This window comes from Molossus molossus, unplaced genomic scaffold (assembly GCF_014108415.1).
Source record: "Molossus molossus isolate mMolMol1 unplaced genomic scaffold, mMolMol1.p scaffold_m16_p_1, whole genome shotgun sequence".
NCBI classification, from domain to species: domain Eukaryota; kingdom Metazoa; phylum Chordata; class Mammalia; order Chiroptera; family Molossidae; genus Molossus; species Molossus molossus.
The window spans coordinates 70,942,448-70,966,231 of NW_023425344.1; the positions used below are offsets into that span (position 1 = coordinate 70,942,448).

General features: G+C 36.8%; 1 pseudogene; it reads right to left on the reverse strand.

The window, feature by feature from the left end:
* Positions 1–216: 216 nt before the first annotated feature.
* LOC118629020 overlaps positions 217–23,784 on the reverse strand; it is a 71,972-nt pseudogene continuing 48,404 nt past the window's right edge.

The following is a 23,784-nucleotide window of genomic DNA, read 5'->3' on the forward strand; positions in this document are numbered from 1 at the left end:
TGATCCTGCCCTGGTCTGGGAAGGTGCGGGAGGCAGGCAATCGATATTTCACTCTTTCTCTTTCTCTCTCTCCCCCCTCCTTCCCCTCCCTTCTACTCTCTCTAAAAATCAGTGGAGGAAATATCCTTGGGTGAGGATTACAATACACATATATCTGTATGAGCTCCATAGGCAGTCAGTTCCGAGACAACTTGATAGAACCCCTGTTTGTACACCCTATGATATGTTTTCCTCTGCAGCTGGGAGCACCTCAATCCGGGAGTCCTGGAAGGCTGCTGTAGCAAGTTGAAGCAACATGTCAAAATGAACCAATGATCTCTGTGGACCCACCATCAACAAGCAGCAGTGAATGAGGACCTCATGGTAGAAACCTGAAAAAAGACATGACCATGACTTTTATGAGACATATCTTGCCTCCCATGAACAGGCCTTGACCTTAATGAAATCCCCAGCAGAAATACCCCATAAATTAAAGGCCAGGGTGCCTGGTAAAATGGAGGCTCAAAAAGTTAAAATTTAATTTAATCATAGAAAAAATTGTAAACCTTACGTAGGAGTATGACCTGAGAATTGTAGCCATTAAATCAATAAAAATCACTACTATTCACTGAGTGCTTACAAGGTGGCAGGTATAAATCACCGCTTTACATAGGTTACCTCAATTTTACTCATAGTTAGGCATGTCCTAAAAATGTTCCCCCTTGAGCAGATATTTTAATGACGAACTCACTTCACTCTGATAATAAAAGTTGGTATTGGTACACCCTCTTAGAGTTCTTAACAGCATACAACCTAAATAAATATTGGATTAATAGTTCTTAGACCTGACAGCTTTAGATCTAACAATTTGAAGTTCCTATCCATACCGTAATTAACTTAGTATTCACATCTCCTGTCTTTTAAAGCCACTTCCTATTGGCAAGACCTTTATGATTTCCCAGCACCGTTGGCAACAATATTATTTCTATCAAGCAAAAGACAATAATATGTTAGAGATATTCGCTGTAAAATAAATAATTGTAAAGGCTTTATCTTGTCTTAGGGCTGTCCTTATAAAAAATTTAATTGGCCCCACAGGATTATAAAGTTTTTATATTTTTGAAGAGGAAATTAGACAGGGAGGAGAGTGTTAAAATCATATTTTCTTTTCCTAAGGGACACCCTCACCCCACTCAGAATGGAAAATGTTCTTGAGGTCTTGCCCAGCAAGAAGTAAGAGGAACCATACTACATTCAGTTGTGACCTTTACAGTATATTTCTAAAAAGAAAATTCGGCCTCCAGCCTTGCCAAAAGGTATAAATAAGCTTTACAGTTTTGACCTTAGCTAACTGTGGAGCAGCCAGAGAAGCTAACATCAAAAGAACATTTGCTTTTAGAAACACTTCTTTCATGCCTGCAAAATCTAAAGGTAGGCTGAGTGAGGGTGGAGATGCAGTAGCAGAAAGGTCGAATGGGTGGGTAAAGGGTGGTTACTTTTCTCTCATTAAGCTAGTAAACTGCAAAGGAAAAATCACATATCAAAAAAAGAAAAACAATTGTTTCTATTGATCTCACCATTATGGATATTTTTCTGTCTCTTGAGTGTGTGTGTGTGTTTACATTTTTGCAATAAGGCTAGCATTACAAAGAAGAAATGTTAAACCCCTCAGATATGAAAACAATCCCTAGGTATTTTTCTTGACCTTGCAAAAGTAAAAAAAGCATGAAACAGTTTGCCAAGAGGAACAGATGTTTCTGTTGTATATTTCTTACTCTCTCGGCATGTTTGAGAATTCTAAATATAAATGTTCAAACAGGCTGCAAAGGATTTATTTAGAAGAATCAATGTGATTCACAATTTTGCACACAAACCAAAAATCAGAAAAATTGGGGAAAGGACCATTTACACCTATTAACCTGTATGTAATATACATTTTAGAAAGAAAGCAAATTCAGAGAGTTAGCCAATCTGGTGACTCACTTATACTACTTTAATAATAAAAAGAAACAAGTTTCAAAGACATACCTACTAACTTGATTTTGCATGATTATCTCAATGCCCTTAAGTGACAGATTGAATGGAATCACCTGTGTAAACTCCAAAATTTAGTACAATTTTATATATTAAATTAAACAATGAAAATCTCTCAGGAGAAATGGGCGTGGTGTCAGAATGAATTTTACCTAACTGCCAGCACCTTACTTAGCACATGGTTATCTAATATTCAATATAGGATAATAACCTAAGTTTGCTGAACAGGATGCTAAAGACAAATTAAGCTCTGCATCTCCTATGGTAGTGGCTACAATTTTCATGTCCACATCTAGGTGAGCTCCCTGACATATAAACAATACACAGTCGTCTTCACAATAACACAGTTTATTATCAAGACATAATGCTTTGCTGGGTGACATCATCAGAATGACAACATGGTTCATCCCTCATTTCAGTCCCGTTCGTAAGTCTTTCTAGCAACAATAGATAAGACACCGTTGAGAAAATCCCAGAACCCAGGATGAGGCTGAAGCACTCTCCGGGACACGAAACCGAGGCCCACATTGGACGGGGAGAGGAGCGGCTGCACTCCGACCTTATCGCCCTCCCAGGCTGGCACAGCACCACACCGAAAGGGCCTCCCTGACCTACAGTTTCTCCAGTGGGAAAAAGAGACGTCCAGCTTCCCGCCACTAAGGAACGCTTCCCTGGAGGCCCACTCAGATTTCATCTCACAGGGATTACTAGAGGACTCTGTGAGGCTTAACCACCAGAGATCAAACAGAGATGAAAGAGCAGTCTAGGCCCTGGCCGGTTTGGCTCAGCGGTTAGAGCGTCGGCCTGCGGTCCTGAGAGACCCGGGTTCGGTTCCCGCTAAGGGCACGTACCTTGGTTGCAGTTTGTCCCCGGCCCTGGTCGTTTGTGTGGGTGGCAGCCACTCGATGTGTCCCTTCATATCGATGTTTCTCTCTCTCTCTCTCTGTTCCTCTCTCTCCCTCCCACTCTACCTGAACAAAAAATGGAAAAATGTCCTCGGGTGAGGATAAAAAAAAAAAAAAAGAGCAGTCTGGGTCCACGGCAAACAGTGCTCAGGCCTCAGACTGCATTCCTCCTTGCAGCCCGTCTTGGGCAGAGATCCCAGCAAGCAGCTCTTCCCATCTCCAGAGCAGAGCCAGCGCCCCCAGCTGGCCAGGGAGCTCAGTGGGCAACTTAGTTGGCTTGATTTGGGTCTTCACCCAACAAACCTTACTGGAACCGAAGCCCAATCTACTGCCCACCTAGGTAGGGAAGCAAATCTGAAGCCTTGCTCAATTGCTGAGTGTAGTCTCCAGTCCCAGGAGGCCTGACCAGGCAGCCACAGAGTCCATTCTCCAGCTGCTGTTGGGCAGGAAGCCTGCTCAGCAGTACTGCACAAATGTTGAGTACAACCTGTGGTCCTGCATAACCAGTGAGCCTGAAGAGTGACTCTGAACAACCTCAGAACCCAGACTGTGGCACCACCTAGCCACAAAACCCTGCGACAGCTGAGTTCAGCCTTACAGCTTTGCTAGACCGCTAAAACCCACCTGTGACTTTGCCCAGGCAGAGACCCAGCCAGTAACCCCACCCAATAATGAAGTATTGCCTGACTAAGAAGCCTAGACAATGACACCCCCCAACCACCACCTCAGAGCAATCTCTGGCACCACTTACCTGCAGAATACAATTGGGGGCAGCTCCCAATTAGAGTGTAGCCAGCAGTCTTACCCAAATCTAGAGCACAGCCAGAAGTCTGCCTGCTAAGAAGCCCATCCTGCAGCCCCACCCAACTTTAGGGAACAGTCTGCATCCTGTCCTGATCACAGAGCACAGCTTGAGGTCTTGTCCAACCTGGGACCCCTGCCTGTAGCCCCACATGAACAGAGTCCAGTCAACAGCACTATGTAGCTAGGGAGCACAGCCTGAGACCCCACCTGACCAGGAGCAACTGTGGAGCCCAGCTGACAGCCTTGCCCAATATTGTGACACCGTCCTGCAAGGTAACAGAGCCTGTGCCTTTGCCAGGCCAGAGGTGACTGTAGAGACCAGCGGTGGCCCCACCTGGCCAAGGAGCACAGCCAGTAGCCCAGTGTAATCAAGGAGACCACTCCACAGCCTCTCTTGAATACAGAGCCCAGCCAATAGGTCCAGCCAAATGTGGAACCCAGCCAGTGGCACCCCCTGACCTTAGAATGCATTAATTTGGCAAATGTCCTCTTGCCCCAGTTGGCTTAAGAAAGTAGAAAAAGAAGCGGGTCATATTCACAAAGGATGAGCAAAACTGTACATTTACTCATGGCATAGCACTGTATTCATTCTCCTGTTCCTGTTCTTTCTGGACAGTCTACAGAATCTCACATTAGTCCACAATGTGGATGTCATATTAATTGGACCCAAATGGCAAAATTGGCAAGTGCTTCTGGATCACTTGTTAAGCCCATATGGGCACTGAGAATGAGAGATGAACCCTAAAATGATTGAGAGGCCTGTCAAATATGGAAAATTTTTAGGGGATCTAGTGTTCTGGGGCTTATCAGGACATCTTATCCAATGAAAAGAATAAGACCTGGCAACTTGTACCACTTACCACTTAAAATAAGCACAACACTCGGTAGTTATCTTCAGATTTTGGAATTGGCATATTCCACACTTTGGAATCCTGCACCATCCCATTTATCAGATGACTCTACTGTACTAGTTTTGATTGGGTGCCAAGGTGGGGAAACAAAGGCATTTTATAGCAAGCCCAGGGTGTGAACAAGCAGCACTGATACTGGGACAACACGCATGGCAGATCACCTTATACTAGGGATGTGGTGTGTCTGGCAGAGAAAAACATGCCACAGTGCCATGTAAAACATCTGGAAAAGTGAATGAGGATGTTGCAAATTGGAGCACAGATGCTATGTTCTGGAGATGGAATTTATGCTTCCTGCCAGAAAGGATAAACCTTTCAAGAGGCACTTTCTGAGGGGAGAAGGCTAGAATGATTCCTGTGAGAATGCATTAGAGTCAGAGACATCAGAATAAACTCGACTTTAGCTTAATGTGATAGGGATACATAGAGAAATATCTGTGATATGTGTTTGTACTCTGGTTGGAGTACACATATATATTTCCTTGTTTAGTCAGCCAAGAGGGCCTAAAGGCAGTACCTTAGTAGCAAGTGCATGCCTAGAGTACAGGTCTTGGTTACTAATACTATTCTCCAATAAAAGGAACCAGGGCTTCTTGGAGAAATGGTTGATTCTAGGTTTGGGACAAGAAGTATAAATATAAAACGTGACCTTGGAGTAGGTAAATTATGGAAAAAAGAAAAAAAACTCACAATGATGGTAGTATAGAGAAGAGACACAGGGGCCAACTGAAAGAACTACTAATTTATTGCAACAGTATTTGTAATAACATAATCATAACCCAAAGAATAAAATACGTGTACACAAACCCATAATGATATAAATACTGGATTGAATACATAAGTGAGGAAGAAGAGGCATACCTCCATACAAAAGACTTCAAATGATCTATGTAGATAATCACCTTTCAGAAGATGGAGCACATCTTCCTACTCCTTAAGAAAGGAAGGTGCACAGTGTTTTTGTTCCAAAGAATGAAGTGTGGAGACCGGGGTAAGGACTAAGTTTAGAGGGCAGAAACCTCTCAAACACTGCCTTAGCCAAGTCATCAAGGTTAACATCAATAGCTATAAGTCATATTGACAATATATACTTCCAATACAATGTAATAAGAATAGCAGTTGCCCTTTGTGACCTTCCTTCAAAAAAATAAGTAAATTGTATGAGAAAAAAAATCATAGAAAATCCTACTGAGAGACTTTACAAAATATCTCACCAACACCCCTCAAAACTGTTAAGACCAAATATAAGAAAAATCTGAGAAACTGCTACGGCCACTAAAAGTTTCAGGAGACATGACAATTAAATTGAATATGATATCTTGGATAGGATCCTGAAATGGGAAAAAAGATATTAAGTAAAAACTGAGGAAAATATGAATATAGTATGCACTTTAGTTAATAAAATGTACCAATACTCTTTCATTAATTGTAATAAATCTACCATTAAAAGTAAAGTTTTAATAATAGGGAAAACTGAGTATGGGGTATATGAGATTTTCCTATGCTATCTTTTCAACTTTTCTGTAAATCTAATATAAAAAGAAAAACTTCACTTCAAAATAAATAGTTTACTTAAAAAAAAAAAAAAAACAGTTTCTTGAATGCTACTGAGCTCATGTTGATATTGAACATCTGACTATGGCACGATCGATACAGGACGGGGCAGAAATATGTTTGCAGTTGTTCACATGAAAAATAACCCAAAAATTAATAAATAATAATACAAGAATAAACTCTTGTGCTTTGCATACTGACAACTGTAAACTTACTTTTGTCTCCCCCCTTATATATATAAACAATGTTATTCATCAAGATCTGGGTACTGCTGGACCCAACAAGTCATAAGGTCAGGTGATCTCAGCAGCAAACCATGGTGAAATGGAAGCAGAACATTTGCCATTGGCCTAAACAATTCCAGAAGGCACGTGTGAGCTGCCTAGACAAGTGGTCAAGACCTTCAGCTTGATTTCACACCAACATCTCTCCCTCACTTTGTATCTATAAACTTGTATGGGTTTCCCATGACCTGCTTCTCTACAGCTTAACTAAGTGCTGGCCTTAAAGACAGTGATGAGAAGAAACCCACCCAATAGGCAGAGCTTAGGGCAGTGATTCACTTGATGTGAAAAGAGATGTGGTCTAATTTAAAGATATACACCAACTCACAAATAGTATAAAAGGGCTTAGTTGACTGTCCAGTTGGCACAAAGTGAGAAGATATTTATTTGCATTATACATTAATAATACAGAGAGTAATCACTGCCAAAAAAAAAAAGGTACTGAAAAACCAGTGGAGAGAATTATTTGGTTAGTAGATGTAATCCAGCCTACCTCCTCATCTACCTTAGTGATTATAAAATGGACTCATAAACTGAGAACCAGGGTTGCAGAGATTAAGGCTATCTTTGCACACATTAATAGCTACGGTTGCCACTGAATGTCTGAACAACAAACAAAAGACCAACCCTGATCCTCACTATTGAACCTTCATTGAGGGGACTATCACCTATTTCATGGCCAGTTGATTTCCTGGGATATGTTCCATCATGGAAAAGAAAATTATTTATCTTGTCTATGATTTACATGTATTCCAGGTTTGGAGTCTCTTTTCTTGTGCACAGTGCCTCACCTTGCACTACTATTAGAAGTCTTAAAAGATATCTGATCTACAACCAAGAGATATTTAACATTGTGGGGATAAGAAGCACAAATTTCCTACATGGGTCAGTAAGAATGAAAGTGAGGAAGACCATTTCTGTTTTAATATTTACATTTCTCTTTAATATTTACATCTTAGACCAAGGAACTCACTTTATGGCAATGGGTGCAGCAGTAGGCAGATGACCATGAAATCCACTGGTACTACTCCACCCCTAAGCTATCAGCCTGATACAGCAGAGGGAGAGTCTTTCAAAAGTATTGCATGTGCACTGGCTTGGAGGTGACAGCCAATGAGTGCAGGGCACTATACTTTGGGACACATACACACTTTAATGTGTAACTATTGTACAATACTCTGTCATTAATGAGTAAATATAAAGATAAAAAGAGAAATGTAAATATTACAACAGAAATGGTCTTCCTCACTGTCATTCTTACTGACCCACGTAGGAAATCTGTGCTTCTTATCCCCACAATTTTTTATTCTTAGTATTTAGAAGTTCTTGTTCCTAGAGAAAGGAATACTCCCACCAGAGGATAGAGTTAGTGTTCCACTAAACTTAAAGATACAGCTCTTGACTAGACAGGTTGTGCATAGTTTTACTATGGTGAGTAATGCTGCAATGAACATGGAAGTGCAGATATCTATTTGGCATCCTCTTTTCATTTTCTATGGATGTATACCCAGAAGTAGGATTTCGGGATCATTTGGTAGTTCTACTTTTAATTTTTTGAGGAACATTCTTTCATAATGACTGTACCAATTTACATTCTCAACTACAGTATGCAAGGATTTGCTTTTCTCCACGTCCTCACCAACACTTTTACCTCTAGTCGTTTTTATGATAGTTATTCTAACAAATGTGGAGTGATATATCATTGTGATTTTGGTTTCAATTTTCCTGATGATTAGTGATATAGAGCACCTTTTATGTACCCATTGGCCATGTGTATATCTTCTTTTCTTTTTTTTTTTTCTTTATTGATTTGAGAGAGAGAGAGGAAGGGAGAGAGAAAGAGAGATAGAAACATTGATAAGAGAGAATACCAATTGGTCACCTCCTGCATTCCCTCTACTGGCGATTTGGCCCACAACTTGGTCATGTACCTGACCAGGAATAGAACTGGCAACCTCTTGGTGCATGGGCCAATGCTTAACCACTGAGCCACACCAGCCAGTCTATATAACTTCTTTGGAAAAATATCTGGTCAGTTATACTATCCATTTTTTAAATTGGATTTTTTATTGATTGATACCAAGTTGTATGAGTTCTTATATATTTTGGATATTAACCCCTTATCAGAGGTGTGGTTGGCAAATATTGTCTGTCATTTTGTAGGTTTAGTTTATTGTTTGTTTGTTTGTTTATTTATTTATTTATTTATTTTCTGTGCAGAAGCTTTTTAGTTTTATGTAGTCAATTTTTTTTTTTTTTTTTTTTTTTTTTGCTTTCCTTGCCTGTGCTTTTGGTGTCAAATCCAAAAATCACTGCCAAGATTGATGACAAGGAGCTTACTTACTATGTGTTTTAAACTTTCAGGTCTTATGTTCAAGGCTTTAATTCATATTGAGTTTATCCAGTTTTCTTCTTTTGCCTGTGGCTGTCAAGTTTTCCCAAGACCATTTATTGAAGAGATTCTCCTTTCCCCAATGTAAGTTTTGCATTTTTTGTTGTAAATTAATTGACCACATCTGCATGTGTTTATTTCTAGGATCTCTATTCTGTTCCATTGATCTATGTGTTTTTTTGTGCTAATGCCACACTATTTTGATTACTAGAGCTTTGTAATATAGTTTGGTATTAGGGAGTGGGATGTACCCAGATTTCTTCTTCTTTTTTTTTCCCCCAAGATTTTGCTTATCTATGGTCATTTGTGGTTGTGTATAAATTTAAGAATGGTTTCTTCTATTTCTGAAAAATGCCATTGAGATTTTGATAGGGATTGCAGTAAATCTATAGATTATTTTGAGTAGTGTAGACATTGTAACAATATAAATGTTCCCAATCAAGATCATAAAATATCTTTCCATTTATTCATGGTTTTTATTAATTTCATCAATATCTCATTTTTATATCCTTCTTTCCACTTATTCTTCTTTTAATTTATCTTTTTATAGCTTCTGAAGGTAAAATTAGATTCACTTTAAATATTTATATTCTAATGTAAACATTTATAAAGTTTTCCTATGTAACATTGCTATAGTTGCCTCTCCCCAATTTTTCTTATAACTTTATTATTGATTTATTTCTTTCCTGATTTTAAAATCTATTACTTAGGGGGATTCTAAAATGGTGGCAGAGTGAATGAAAGCTACACAGACCATCTTCCAGGACCAAACTGGAATTACAATTAAAATAAAGACAAATCATCAAGAAAAAGCAACAGAAAAGAAGCTTGGAGGACCATATAACCTGGGACACTGATTGGATCCTGGTAGGATTGCAGAGGTATGAGAGAGGGGCTGGGAGACCATGGACAGTAGCAGTCTTAGCTGTGAGCAGCACCCTCAGGGTTATATTCCCAAGTGGCTCCACATCACAGAGCAGGGACAGAAGCTAAAATAGCCACAGCCACTCACCTTGGGCTGCAGCAGAGGGAGGGTGGACTGGACTAGAACTGTGTGGGGACACTCGGGATTAGGAGGGCACTCAGAGCTTTTGCTGAGTTGCAGCCATACAGGGCAGTAGTCATCTTACTCCTTCCCAGGGCTCTGGGGAGAGGCAGTGGCCCCATTCTTGGAGATTCAACACAATCCAGTGGTCATCAAAATGCAAATTGAGGCTCATTAACAACCAGCATCAGCCCCACCTCAGAAAATTCCCTTATGCTAAACACCTGAGAGAGTTTTTTATTCAACTGAGAAGACAAGGCTCTTCAGGTAACTGTGACAAATAGCCTCCAGGCAAAAAGCTAGAGAATAATTGAGTCATTCCTGGGTTTGCAACTCTGTCCAATAAGGTAAGACTTGACAGTGGCATTTAACTTGGGTACTCCAATGCCCATCCAAACCCAGTCCAGGGTGCCACAAACAGCAAAACACCAATACCTACAGGGAAAATTTAGCAGGCTCCAAAGCCCACTAAGATAGCGAAAATGATGAAAAAAAGAAACAAATGCCAAATGAAAGAAAAAGAGACCTCTACTGAAGATGAGATAAGTGAGGTACAGTTAAGCAAGTTAATAGAACTAGAATTCAGAGCCATAATCTTGAGGAAGCTCAACAGCATGTGTAAGGACATAAACATCATGAGAAAAGACATAGAAATGTTGAAAATCAACCAGTTGGAAATTAAAAAACAACCAAGAAGAAATGAAAAATGACATTTCAGAAATGAAGAACACATTGGAAGGTCTAAACAGCAGAGTAGAGGAGGCTGAGGAATGGATCAGTGAATTAGAAGACAGGGTAGAAAAAAATCAACCAATCAGAAAATCAAAAGGAAAAAAACAATGGAAAAACAGGAAGACAGCTTAAGAGAACTGTGGGACAACTGGAAATGGAATAATATTCACATCATAGGATTCCCCGAAGAAGAAGAAAATGAGCAAGGGTTAGAGAATATATTTGAAGAAATAGTGACAGAAAACTTCCCTGATTTGGTGAAGGAAGAAAGTATTCAAGTTCAAGAAGCACAGAGAACCCAAAGTAAGAAGAACCCTAACAGGCCCATACCAAGACACATAGTAATCAAAATGCCAAAATCTAAAGACAAAGAGGGAATCCTAAAAGCAGAAAGAGATAAGCAACAGGGTACCTACAAAGGAACCCCCATAAGGCTCCAAGCTGACTTCTCAACAGAAACACTACAGGCCAGAAGGGAATGGCATGAGGTAACCAAGGTCATGACAAAAAAGGATCTGAATCCAAGACTACTCTACCCAACAAGGCTATCATTCAAAATAGAAAGTCTAATAAAGACCTTCCCAGAAAAAAAGAAAAGGCTAAGGGAATACATTAGCACCAAATGAGCACTGCAAGAAATGTTAAAAGGACTGCTGTAATTAGCAGGAAAAATAGAAAGAAAAATAGAACCACTCTAAAAAAAAGGACAATAAATAAGTACATATCAATAATCACCTTAAATTTAAATGGATTGAATGGTACTACAAAAAGACATAGAGTAACTGATTGTATAAGAAAGCATGATTTACATATATGTTGTTTACAAGAGACTCACATCCCAACAAAAGACTCACATAGGTTGAAAGTAAAGGGATGGAAAAAGAAAATCTTCCAAGCAAACGGAAAGGAAAATAAAAGCTAGAGTAGCAATACTTATATCTGATAAACTAGATTTCAAAATAAAGACTATAACTCGAGACAAAGAAGTCCACTACATAATATTGAAAAGATCTATCCAACAGAAAGATATAACCTTAATAAATATATATGTACCCAATATAGGAGCACCAAAATATATTAAAAATATTCTGGAGGACTTCAAATAAGAAATTGACAGCAATAAAATCATAGCAGGGGACTTCAACACACCACTGAAATCACTGGATAGATCCTCTAGACAAAAAAAATAGCAAGGAAACAGAGACTCTAAATGAAGCCAAATGAATTTAATAGATATCTACAGAGAATTACACTCCAAAACTACAAAACTCACCTTCTTCTCAAATGCACATAGGACATTCTCAAAGATAGACCACATTTTAGAACACAAACTAAGTCTCTACATATTCAAGAAGATGGAAATCATACAAAGCATCTTCTCAGATCACAATAGCATGAAACTAGAAATAAATTGCAACAAGAAAATGCAAACACATTGGAACACATGGATGCTAAATAGCATGTTATTAAACACTGAATGGGTTACCAAGGAGATCAAGGAATAAATTAAAAACTTCCTGGAAAACAGTGAAAATGAACACACAACACAAAATCTATGGGATGCAGTGAAAGCAGTTCTGAGAGGGAACTTCATAGCACTACAGGGCTACTTAAAGAAACAAGAACAATCTCCAATGGATGATCTAACCTCACAACTTAATGAATTAGAAAGCAAACAAAAAGAAAACCCTAGAGCAAGTAGAAGGAAGGAAATAGTAAAGATCAGAGCAGAAATAAACGACATACAGACCAAAAAAAAGAAAGAAAACACAATTCAAAGGATCAATGAAACAAAGAGCTGGTTTTTCAAAAAGATAAACAAGATTGATGGACCCTTAGCTAGACTCACCAAGAAACAAAGAGAGAGGACCCGAATACACAAAATCAGAAATGAAAGAGAAGTAACAACAGACACCACAGAAATACAAAAGATCGTTAACAACTACTATGAACAATTATATGGCAACAAATTGGACAATCTAAGTGAAATGGACAAATTTCTAGAAACACATAATCTCCCAAACTGGACGGGGAAGAGATAGTAAACTTGAACAGACCAAGAACAACTAAGGAAATTGAAGATGTCATCAAGACGCCCCCAACAAACAAAAACCCAGAAAATTCCAAAACCAGAAAAATACATTATGTAGAAAGAAAACTACAGGCCAATATCCCTGATAAACATAGATGCCAAAATCCTGACCAAATACTAGCAAATCAGACCCAGCAATACAACAAAAAAATTATTCACCATGATCAAGTGGGATTCATCCCAGGGATGCAAGGCTGGTACAATATTCACAAATCAATAAATGTGATACACCACATTAATAAAATGAAGAAAAAAAACCACATGATCATAACAGTAGATGCTGAAAAAGCCTTCGACAAAATCCAGCATCCATTTCGGACAGAAATGCTCAGCAATCTGAGAATAGAGGGATCATATCTCAAAATAATAAAGGCCATATATGAAAGACCTACAGCCAACATCATACTCAATGGGCAAAGACTAAAAGCATTTCCCTTAAGAACAGTAACAAGACAAGGATGCCCACTTTCACCACTCTTATTTAACATAGTACTGGAAGTCTTAGCCACAGCAATCAGACAGGAAGAAAAAATAAAAGCTATCCAAATTTGAAAGGAGGAAGTGAAACTTCCACTATTTGCGGATGATATGATACTATACGTAGAAAACCCCAGAGACTCCATCAAAAATTTACTATACTTAATAAATGAATTTGGCAAAGTATCAGGATACAAAATTAACGTCAAAAAATTGATGGCATTCTTATACACCAATGATGAAATCACAGAAAAAGAAACTAAGAAAACAATCTCATTTACCATTGCTGCCAAAAAATTAAGATACCAATGAATAAACTTAACCGAATAAGTAAATTAACTATTCGCAGAAAACTACAGGTCATTGAAAAAAGAAATAGAGGAAGATATAAAGAAGTGGAAGCACATACCTTGTTCATGGATTGGATGAATTAACATCATTAAAATGTTCATACTACCCAAAGCAATCTATAGGTTCAATTCAATCCCCATCAAAATACCAACAACATATTTCACAGCACTAGAACAAATACTTCAAAAGTTCATATGGAACCAAAATAGACCTTGGATAGCACAGCAATATTGAAAACGAAGAAGAAAGTAGGTGGGATCACATTACCAGATTTCAGGTTATACGCAAAGCCACTGTAATCAAAACAGCCTGGTACTGGCACAAGAACAGGCACATAGATAGACCAGTGGAGCAGAACAGAGAACCCAGAAATGGACCCAGGCAATGTGCTCAATTAATGTTTGACAAAGGTGGTAAGAGCATACAGTGGAGTAAAGACAGCCTCTTTAATAAATGGTGTTGGGAAAATTGGTCAGCTACATGCAAAAAAATGAAACTAGACCATCAAATTACACCATACACAATAATAAATTCAAAATGTATAGAAGACTTAAATGAGACTCATGAATCCATAAAAATCCTAGAAGAAATTGTAGGCAACAAAATTTCAGACATCGTACACAGCAGAATTTTCACTGATACATCACCTAAAGCAACAGAAACAAAGGAAAAAATGAACACATGGGACTATATCAAACTCAAAAGCTTCTGCCCAGCAAAAGATACAATCATCAAAATGGAAAGGCAACTCACTGTATGGGAGAGCATAATTGCCATTAATATATCAGATAAGGGGTTAATTTCATATATATATATATATGCATATATATATATATATATATATATATATATATATATATATGCAGAGTGTTCATACAACTCAACAAAAGGAAGACAACTCAACTAAAAACTGGGCGGAGGAACTAAATAGACACCTCTCCAAACAGGACATACAAATGGCCAAGAGACATATGAAGAAATGCTCAACATCACTAATCATCAGAGAGATGCAAATTAAAACAACAATGAGGTATCACTTCACACCTGTCAGAATGGCTGCCATCAACAAGTCATTAAACAACAAATGTTGGCGAGGGTGTGGAGAAAAGGGGACTCTAGTACACTGCTGGTGGAAATGCAGACTGGTGCAGCCACTATGGAAAACAATATGGTTTTACCTCAAAAAATTATAAATTGTATTGCCATTTGACCCAGTGATCCCACTTTTAGGAATATACCCTAAGAAGCCTGAAATACCAATCAGAGAGAATATATTTACCCCCATGTTTGTAGCAGCACTATTTACAACAGCTATCATTTAGAAAAAGTCCAAATGTCCATCAGTAGACGACTGGATAAGAAAGCTGTAGTACATACACAAAATGGAGTACTACGCAGCTGTAAGAAAGAAAGATCTCTTATCCTTTGAGACGACATGGAGGGACCTGAAAAGTATTATTCTAAGCGAAAGAAACCAAACAGACAAAGACAAGTATCATATGATCTCACTTATTTTTGAAATATAACAAACATAATAGTCTGAGGAATGGGGTAGTCCCAGAGATGTGGAAGTGGGGTACAGACCGATAATCCCCAGAAGAAGGGATGGGGGGGAGATAAACCACAGAATTTATATGCATGTGTGCGTGAACAATGGACATGGACAACAAAGCTGGGGTCAGGGTGGGGAGCGAGAGGGAGGGGGAATCAGTGGGGGGAAAAGGAGAAACATTTGTAACAAAAATTAATTAATTAATTAAATTAAGAAAATAAATTCTATTGCTTAATTTCTAAATATTTAATCATTTTTTATAATTAGTACACATTTCTAATTTAATTCATCATGGTCAGTGACTACACATTATGATTCCAATTTTTTGCATTGTAACATTTATTTATTCTTTTAGGACCCAGCTTAAACTCTAGCATGCTGAATTATTACTAGGGACTTGTGGGGTCAGGATGCATATTCTACTGTGATTGTATATAGTCTCCTAAAATTTCAGTCAGGCCAGTGTGGTTTATAGTAAGTATTATTCACATACTCTACAGCCTGTAATTTTTTTTTCTATTTATTCTATCAATTACTGAGAAAAGAGCTTCAGTATATTTATGAATTTTTGCCTTTTTTCTCTATTTTGTCAGCCATTGACATATTTTGAAGTTTGTTGTTGTTGTTTTTTTTTTTTTTTTTTTGGTACGTGCCCCTATTGGGAACCGAACCCAGGCCTTTCTGGTCCTCAGTCTAATGCTTCAACTGCTGAACCAAACAGGCCAGAGCTGAAGTTCTTTTATCTGATTCATACATTTCTAACTCTTTCATCTTCCTTTTGTTTGTATGGTGTCTGCCTCTTTTTCTTTAATAATATATGTCTAGCCTTGAAGTTTATTTTGTCTGATATTAATAGAGCCACACTAACTTTCTTATTAGTGCTTACCTAACATTTTATTTTCATTCAATTACTTTCAAACTGTGCCTTTTCATTTAAAGGTCATCTCTTGTTAGCAGAACATATTTTGCATTTTGTTCCAGTCTGACAACTTATGTATTTGATTGGAGTGTGTCAGCCCATTTATTTTCAATATTATATTTAAATGATTTTATTTAAATCTACCATTTTGCTATTTTTTCTATAAATCCACCTATTGTTTTCCTCTATTACTTCTTTCCTACCTTTGTGTGAATAATATTGGTGTGATATTGAATATGTATTGTCTTTTAGGCTATGCCTCTTTTCTTTATTTTAAATGTTTGCTCTGGTGGTTACCATTTATATTTTAACATATCAGAGTTAAGATTAGCATTGTACCATATCACATAAAATGTAGAAACTTGCAGCAGTATCATTTCACTGACAGACCCCAGTATGCTACTATTCATTCCAGTCTAGTGATTTTTCCTTTAGCATTTTGAGAGTGTAGCTGTGCTTAGAAAATTTTTCTCAGCTTCTGAGTTACTGAAGGATGCTTTCATTTCACCTTAATTTTTGAATAATATTTTTACTGTATATTGATTTCTGCATTGACTTTTTATTTTAACTGTCCAACACAGTTTACTGCTGTCACCTGGCCTCCATTGTTTCTGATTGGAAAAACCTGTAATTTCATGATTTTTATCATGTACATAGTGCATCATTTTTTCTATGCTGCTTTCAAGATTTGCTTCTTATCTTTGGTTTTCGATATTTTGACTCTAATATGCCTAGATGTGGTTTTCTGTGTATTCATACTACTTCAAGATTTTTGAGATTCTTGAATCTATAAGTTCATATTTGTCATCGTATTTTGGGAATTTTTGTCATTATTGACTCTATTGAAAAATATTCTCTTTTCTCATGTTTTGAAATTTTACTTGATATTATTCCAGTTGTCACTGGTGTATGTTTTCTCTTGCTTAAAATTATGTTTCTCTGATATTCTGATTGAACAATTCCTTTTGATATATTGTCAGCTTCAATGATTGCACATACTTCTGATAATAATGACCATATTTTCTATTAAGTATAAAAATATATTTATAGCCCAGCTGGTGTGGTTCAGTAGTTGAGAGTCAATCCATGCACCAAGGGGTCACCAGTTCAATTCCTAGTCAGGGCACAAGCTCCGGTTATGACCCAAATCCCCAGTGGGGGGCATGCAGGAGGTGGCCAATTGATATTCTGCCCCATCGATGTTTCTCTCTCTCTCCCTCTCCTTTCCTCTTTATCTAAAAAAGCAATAAAGAAAACTATATATATCTATATATCTATATCTATATCTACACACACACACACACACACCTACTTTTAAAATCTTTGCCTGCTGGTTCTAAATATCTAGATTATCTCAGTGTTGGTTTCTGTTGATTACTTTTTATTTTGACTATGGGTCATATTTCCCTGTTTCTATTCATGTCAAGTAATTTTTTATAACACACTAGCCATGGGTGACACATTTTGGGAGATGTTTTTCATTCTCCTTTTTAAGAGCTACAATTTTGTTGTAGGAGTTAGCAAGGAGTTAATTTGGTTGGAACAATATCTAATTAATTGGGTAAATTAATATAAGCTCAGTGCTTTTCCTGTATAAGCAGCAATGGAAATCTCTACTAAGTTCCGTCAAACTTCCATCTGCCCCTGACTTTGACCAACTAAGAATTTCCCTTATAAAGTACAGTTCTGGGGTCATCCAAGAACCTGTCTGTAATTTACACACATATCTTTGAGATTCCCCAAGTATGAGTCTCTATTTAAGGGGTGTGTCCCCTCACACTGCTATTGCTTTCTTCAAGCCAGAAAGACTACATCTTCATATTTTAGCTTCAGACACTTTGCTGCACAAAAAGTAGGGTATATCTCTGGCTATATAAATGAAACAATATAAAATTGCTATATAAATGCAAATTTTCTCCAGCTTTTGCCTTTTAGTGATTGATTCTCTATTTTTTTTTTTCCATAATCTTGTTGACTCTCCAGTTCTCTCAAATACATTTCTAAAAAATGATTCTGTCCAGAGTTTATAATTAACCTCTCAGAGGGTTAGTCCAATATAGCTTAGAAATATATACCAATTAACTTCAAAAGTAATGTGAAACAAAAGACCTCACTAGGCAAACAAAAGGTGAGAAAATGTGACACCACATTTTGAGTAAATCTGCACCTAATGTAACACTAAAAGGTATTTCTCAGATAGAAAGAAAATTGCCATCAATAGAAAACACAAATGTGGGAATAAAAAACAATAAAAAAGAAAAACATAAATATGTAAAAAAGCAAAAACACAATTGTGTAAAACAATTATTTAAGTCTAGGAATCATAGAATATGTGTAAAATTAAAATGTATAGTAACAATAACATAACAGGAAAAAAGAAAGTAAATGTAGTTAGTATACCAAGGTACTAGAATTGCATGGAGAATCTTGAAAATATAATTACCAAGCATAGGTGGAAGTTATAAGTCAAACATACATGTAATATTTAAGGCATTTAATAAAACAATATTAAAAGGATTTATATTTAACAAGCTAGTGAAGAGAAAGAAAATAATTGTTAAATTATTTTATTTATTCTAAAGAAAGCAAAAATTGGATAAATTAATATAAGATCAGTGGGAAAAGAAACACCAAACAATATTATGATAGATAAAATCCAATTCCAAAAATAATTATTTTGAGTGTTAATGAACTAAATACTAAGATTTGTCAACCTGTACTCTAAAAAATACAAACAAAATAAATACCCACTCTTATGTTGCTTAGAGACACCGTTTCAGTTTAATGACACAGAGCATTAAAGTAAAAAAAAAAAAGGCATAAAATATACACACTGTTTAAAAATAAGGCTTTTCTATATTAATATCAGGAAAAGCAGGTAAGACAAAATAAATTACTGAAAAGGAAGAGGGACATTTCAAAATAATAAAGGGGTTAACTCACCAGAAAATTATTATAATTCTAAGTGGGTATGCACCAAAATTCAAACTATATAAATCAAAAGTTGACAGTCTAAAATAACAAATTATTAGATGCATAATCAGAATGGGAGATTTAACAAATTTCTTACAGTGAATGACAGAATAAGCAAAGCAGAAAAAATCACAGTAACAGTATAATATAGAATTTCTGATCAAGATTAACAAACCAGATCTAATTGACTGATATAAAACAATGTAGCTAATAATAGAATAAGTATTATTTTCAAGTACTTATGGAGCACTTACCCAAAATACCATGTTAGGTTGTAACGCATGTCTCAGTAAATTTCCTGGGAATAAACTGTATAATATGACCATGGTGAAATTAAGCTATAAGTCAATAATAACAACAACAAAATTTAATAGGAAATAGCCCAATTGGATATTAGGCTTTATATTTACAAATCATGGTGAAAAACAGAAAATACTTTAACTGTGTTTTAATGGAAATTCAACATATCCAAATGTTGTGTAGTAGTGACTACACAACAATGGATTTTAGTGCATATCTTAGGAAGAAAGTCTAGAAATCAATAAGCTCTCTAGCTAGTTAATGTTAGAAATTTTAAATCAATTAAACCCAAAGTAGAAAGATTCAAATTTTATTATTAAAAATTAATAAAATAGAAAATAAAGACTATTTTTAAAAATTAATAAATTCATGTTAGGAGAATACTTTTGATTCCCTTTTCTGAAGGTAATTAAAATAAATTATTTATCTGATCAATAGCCACAATCTAAGAATTAGAGGTTGCGTTGATCAGCTCCAGTCAAAGTACTACAACCGGCACAGGGACTAAGACTAGAGCTACTGCTTAATATCCCATCACTTGCCGTGACTCATTTTCTGTTTCTCCCAGAGATGAACAGGTGAATTATACTGAAGATTGATGAGATTCACAGCAGCTGCTTTCTTGTAGTTTTTGAGGATGTCATTGTTCACTGTAAATTACACTAGGATCCAGTATTGCTTCTGATTTACCATCTGGGCCTGAAATAGGGGTCGTTTCTGTATCATTTATTCGGCCCTTCCTAACATAGACACTTAGTAGCCACAGTAGACTCCATAGTAGAGAGTCCAACATTTGCTTAGTATGTCATCCTAAAGATGCATTCTTGGAAACTAAGAAATAGTGATATTTCTATTCTTCTGATATCAGAATCGGTTAAGGGCTAGTATCTAACAACACATGAAATAAATTTGCATATTCTTTTTCTTTTTTGTATATGTTTTGTCTATTATTTTAGTAGCATTTACAGTCACTCCACTAAATTGCAGCAGATTTCCTTGGGAGAGTTTACAACAAGCCATTTTACAAGGTTCTTTGCCAAAGGGAACTAGCCTCCACTTCAATCTGTATTCTTGGGGTATGAGATGTTGCTCAGGACTGAAAATTGGGTGAGCAATAAAAACTTTTCCATTTGGGAATCTAACATCAGCCTCTGGTTGATGTCTTTTTCTTTTCCTTTATTTTTTTTTAATGTTACATATGTCACATCATATTTGGCAGCCTTACTTCAAAAGAGAATACATTTTGGGGTTCTCAGTTTTGTTCCACTGGTCTATATGCCTGTTCTTGTGCCAGTACCAGGCTGTTTTGATTACAGTCGCTTTGTAGTATAACCTGATATCTGGTATTGTGATCCCACCTACTTTGTCCTTCTTTTTCAAATTACTGTGGCTATTCGGGGACTTTTTTGGTTCCATATGAACTTTTGAAGTATTTGTTCTAGTTCTGTGAAATATGTCATTGGTATTTTGATGGGGATTGCTTCGAATCTATTGATTGCTTTGGGTAGTATGGACATTTTAATGATGTTAATTCTTCCAATCTATGAACAAGGTATGTGTTTCCACTTTTTTATATCTTCCTCTATTTCTTTTTTCAATGTCCTGTAATTTTCTGCAAATAGGTCCTTTACTTCTTTGGTTAAGTTTATTCCTAGGTATCTTAATTTTGTTGCCACAATGGTAAATGGCATTGTTTTCTTAGTTTCTCTTTCTGTGAGTTCATCATTGGTGTATAAGAATGCCGTGATTTCTTGACGTTAATTTTGTATCCTGCTACTTTGCCAAATTCATTTATTAAGTCTAATAGATTTTTGATGGGGTCTTTAGGGTTTTTTATGTATAATATTATGTCATCTGCAAATAATGACAGTTTCACTTCCTCCTTTCCAATTTGGATCCCTTTTATTTTTTCCTCATGTCTGATTGCTGTGGCTAAGACTTCCAGTACTATGTTAAACGAGAGTGGTGAAAGTGGACATCCCTGTCCTTAAAGAAAATGTTTTTAGTTTCTGCCCATTGAGTATGATGTTGGCTGTAGGTCTTTCATATATGGCCTTTATTATGTCTAGATATGATCCCTCTATTCCACATTGCTGAACGTTTTTATCAGAAATGGATGCTGGATTTTGTCGAAGGTTCTTTTGGCATCTATTGATATGATCATGTGGTTTTTATTCTTCATTTTATTTATGTGGTATATCACGTTTATTGATTTGTGAATATTGTACCAGCCTTGAATCCCTGGGATGAATTCCACTTGATCATGGTGGATAATTTTTTTGGTGTATTGCTGGATCCGATTTGCTAGTATTTTGTTCAGGATTTTGGCGTCTATGTTCATCAGGGATATTGGCCTGTAGTTTTCTTTCTTTGTAGTGTCTTTTTTTTGGAACAGAACAGAGAACCCAGAAATGGACCCAAGGCAACATGCTCAATTAATATTTGACAAAGGAAACAAGAGCATACAGTGAAATAAGGACAGCCTCCTTAATAAATGGTGTTGGGAAAATTGGACAGCTACATGCAAAAAAATGAAACTATACCATCAACTTACACCATGCACAAAAATAAACTCAAAATGGATAAAAGACTTAAATGTGACCCGTGAATCCATAAAAATTCTAGAAGAAAATGTAGGCAACAAAATTTCGGACATCATACACAGCAGAATTTTCACTGATGCACCACCTAAGGCAAGAGAAACAAAGGAACAAATGAACACATGAACCTACATCAAACTAAAAAGCTTCTGCACAGCAAAAGAAAGAATTATCAAAATGGAAAGGCAACCCACTGTATGGGAGACCAACATTGCCAATGATATATCAGATAAGGGGTTAATTTCCAAAATATATAGAGTGCTCATACAACTCAACAAAATAAAGACAAAGAACCCAATTAAAACATGGGCAGAGGAGCTGAATAGACACCTCTCTAAACAGGACATACAAATGGCCAAGAGACTTATGAAGGAATGCTCAACATCACTAATCATCAGAGAGATGCAAATTAAAACAACAATGATGTATCACCTCACACCTGTCAGAATGGCCGCCATCAACAAATCATCAAACAACAAGTGTTGGCGAGGGTGTGGAGAAAAGGGGACTCTAGTACACTGCTGGTGGAAATGCAGACTGGTGCAGCCACTATGGAAAACAATATGGTGTTACCTCAAAGTATTAAAAGTTGAACTTCCATTTGACCCAGTGATCCTGCTTCTAGGAATATACTCTAAGAACCCTGAAACACCAATCAGAAAGGATATATGTACCCCCATGTTCATAGCAGCACTATTTACAATAGCTAAGATCTGGAAAAAGCCCAATTATCCATCAGTAGACAAATGGATAAAAAAGCAGTGGCACATATACACAATGGAGTACTATGCAGCTATAAGAAAGAAAGATCTCTTATCCTTTGAAACGACATGGAGGGACCTGGGAAGTATTATCCTAAGTGAAATAAGCCAAGCAGAAAATGACAAATACCACATGATCTCACTTATATACGGAATATAATGAACATAACAGTCTGAGGAATAAGGCAGACCCAGAAACATGGAAGTAGGGCACAGACTGACATCCCTCAGAAGAGGGGGTGGGAAGAGATAAACCACAGAACTTATATGCGTGTATACATAAGCAATGGACATGGACAGCAAAGCAGCAGACGGGGCGTGGGTGGGGTGGGGAGGGGGGTGCCAATGGGGTAAAAAAAGAGAAAAATCTGTAACAAAAAAATAAATAATTTTTTTTTTTTTAAAAAGGGAGAATACAGTCTTTTAACCATAACCACAAATCCCCAGGAGATACATCACCTAGAGGTCACTCTGACAATGCTTTCAGTTAGGATAATTACATTCTTAATATAGTTTCACAGAAATAATTTTAGAAATTATGTAAAAACATGTCTCTTTCAGCAAAGGCGGAAGAGCTGGGTTTTTTATTCCAATTTAATTATGGCATAGATATGCTCCCAAGAAGTATTAAATATCCTGATGTACAAATCTGTTACTATTCAAAGTAACTTCAAAGTCCTGTAAACAAACAAATAAACAGGAACTTTTAGGCAGAGATGGAAGAATTGTCACTTGGAAATGGTCTGGACAGGATATTGATGCAGCATTTGAATTTGCTGCACTAAACTTCATACACTGCTCAGACCCAAAAACCTTGCTGAGATATGGAGATAATCTTTGAGTTGTAAAGCTATACACACAAGTTGTATCTTCCCCTGGAATCATCTATTTAGATACCAAAGTGTAAGGTCCCAGGATCCTTCCCATTATGTTCCAAAGTTAATCTTGTAAGGAGAGGAGTGGCAGCTACCTGTATCTTCCCTATAAATGCCAAATTTATTTTTTTGTAATCCCTACCTACAGTATATCATGTTACATATGGATGATATATGATTCTTCTCACAAGGATTAAAAATAGGGGCAAAGAGCCCAGCTGGTGTGGCTCAGTGGTTGAGCATC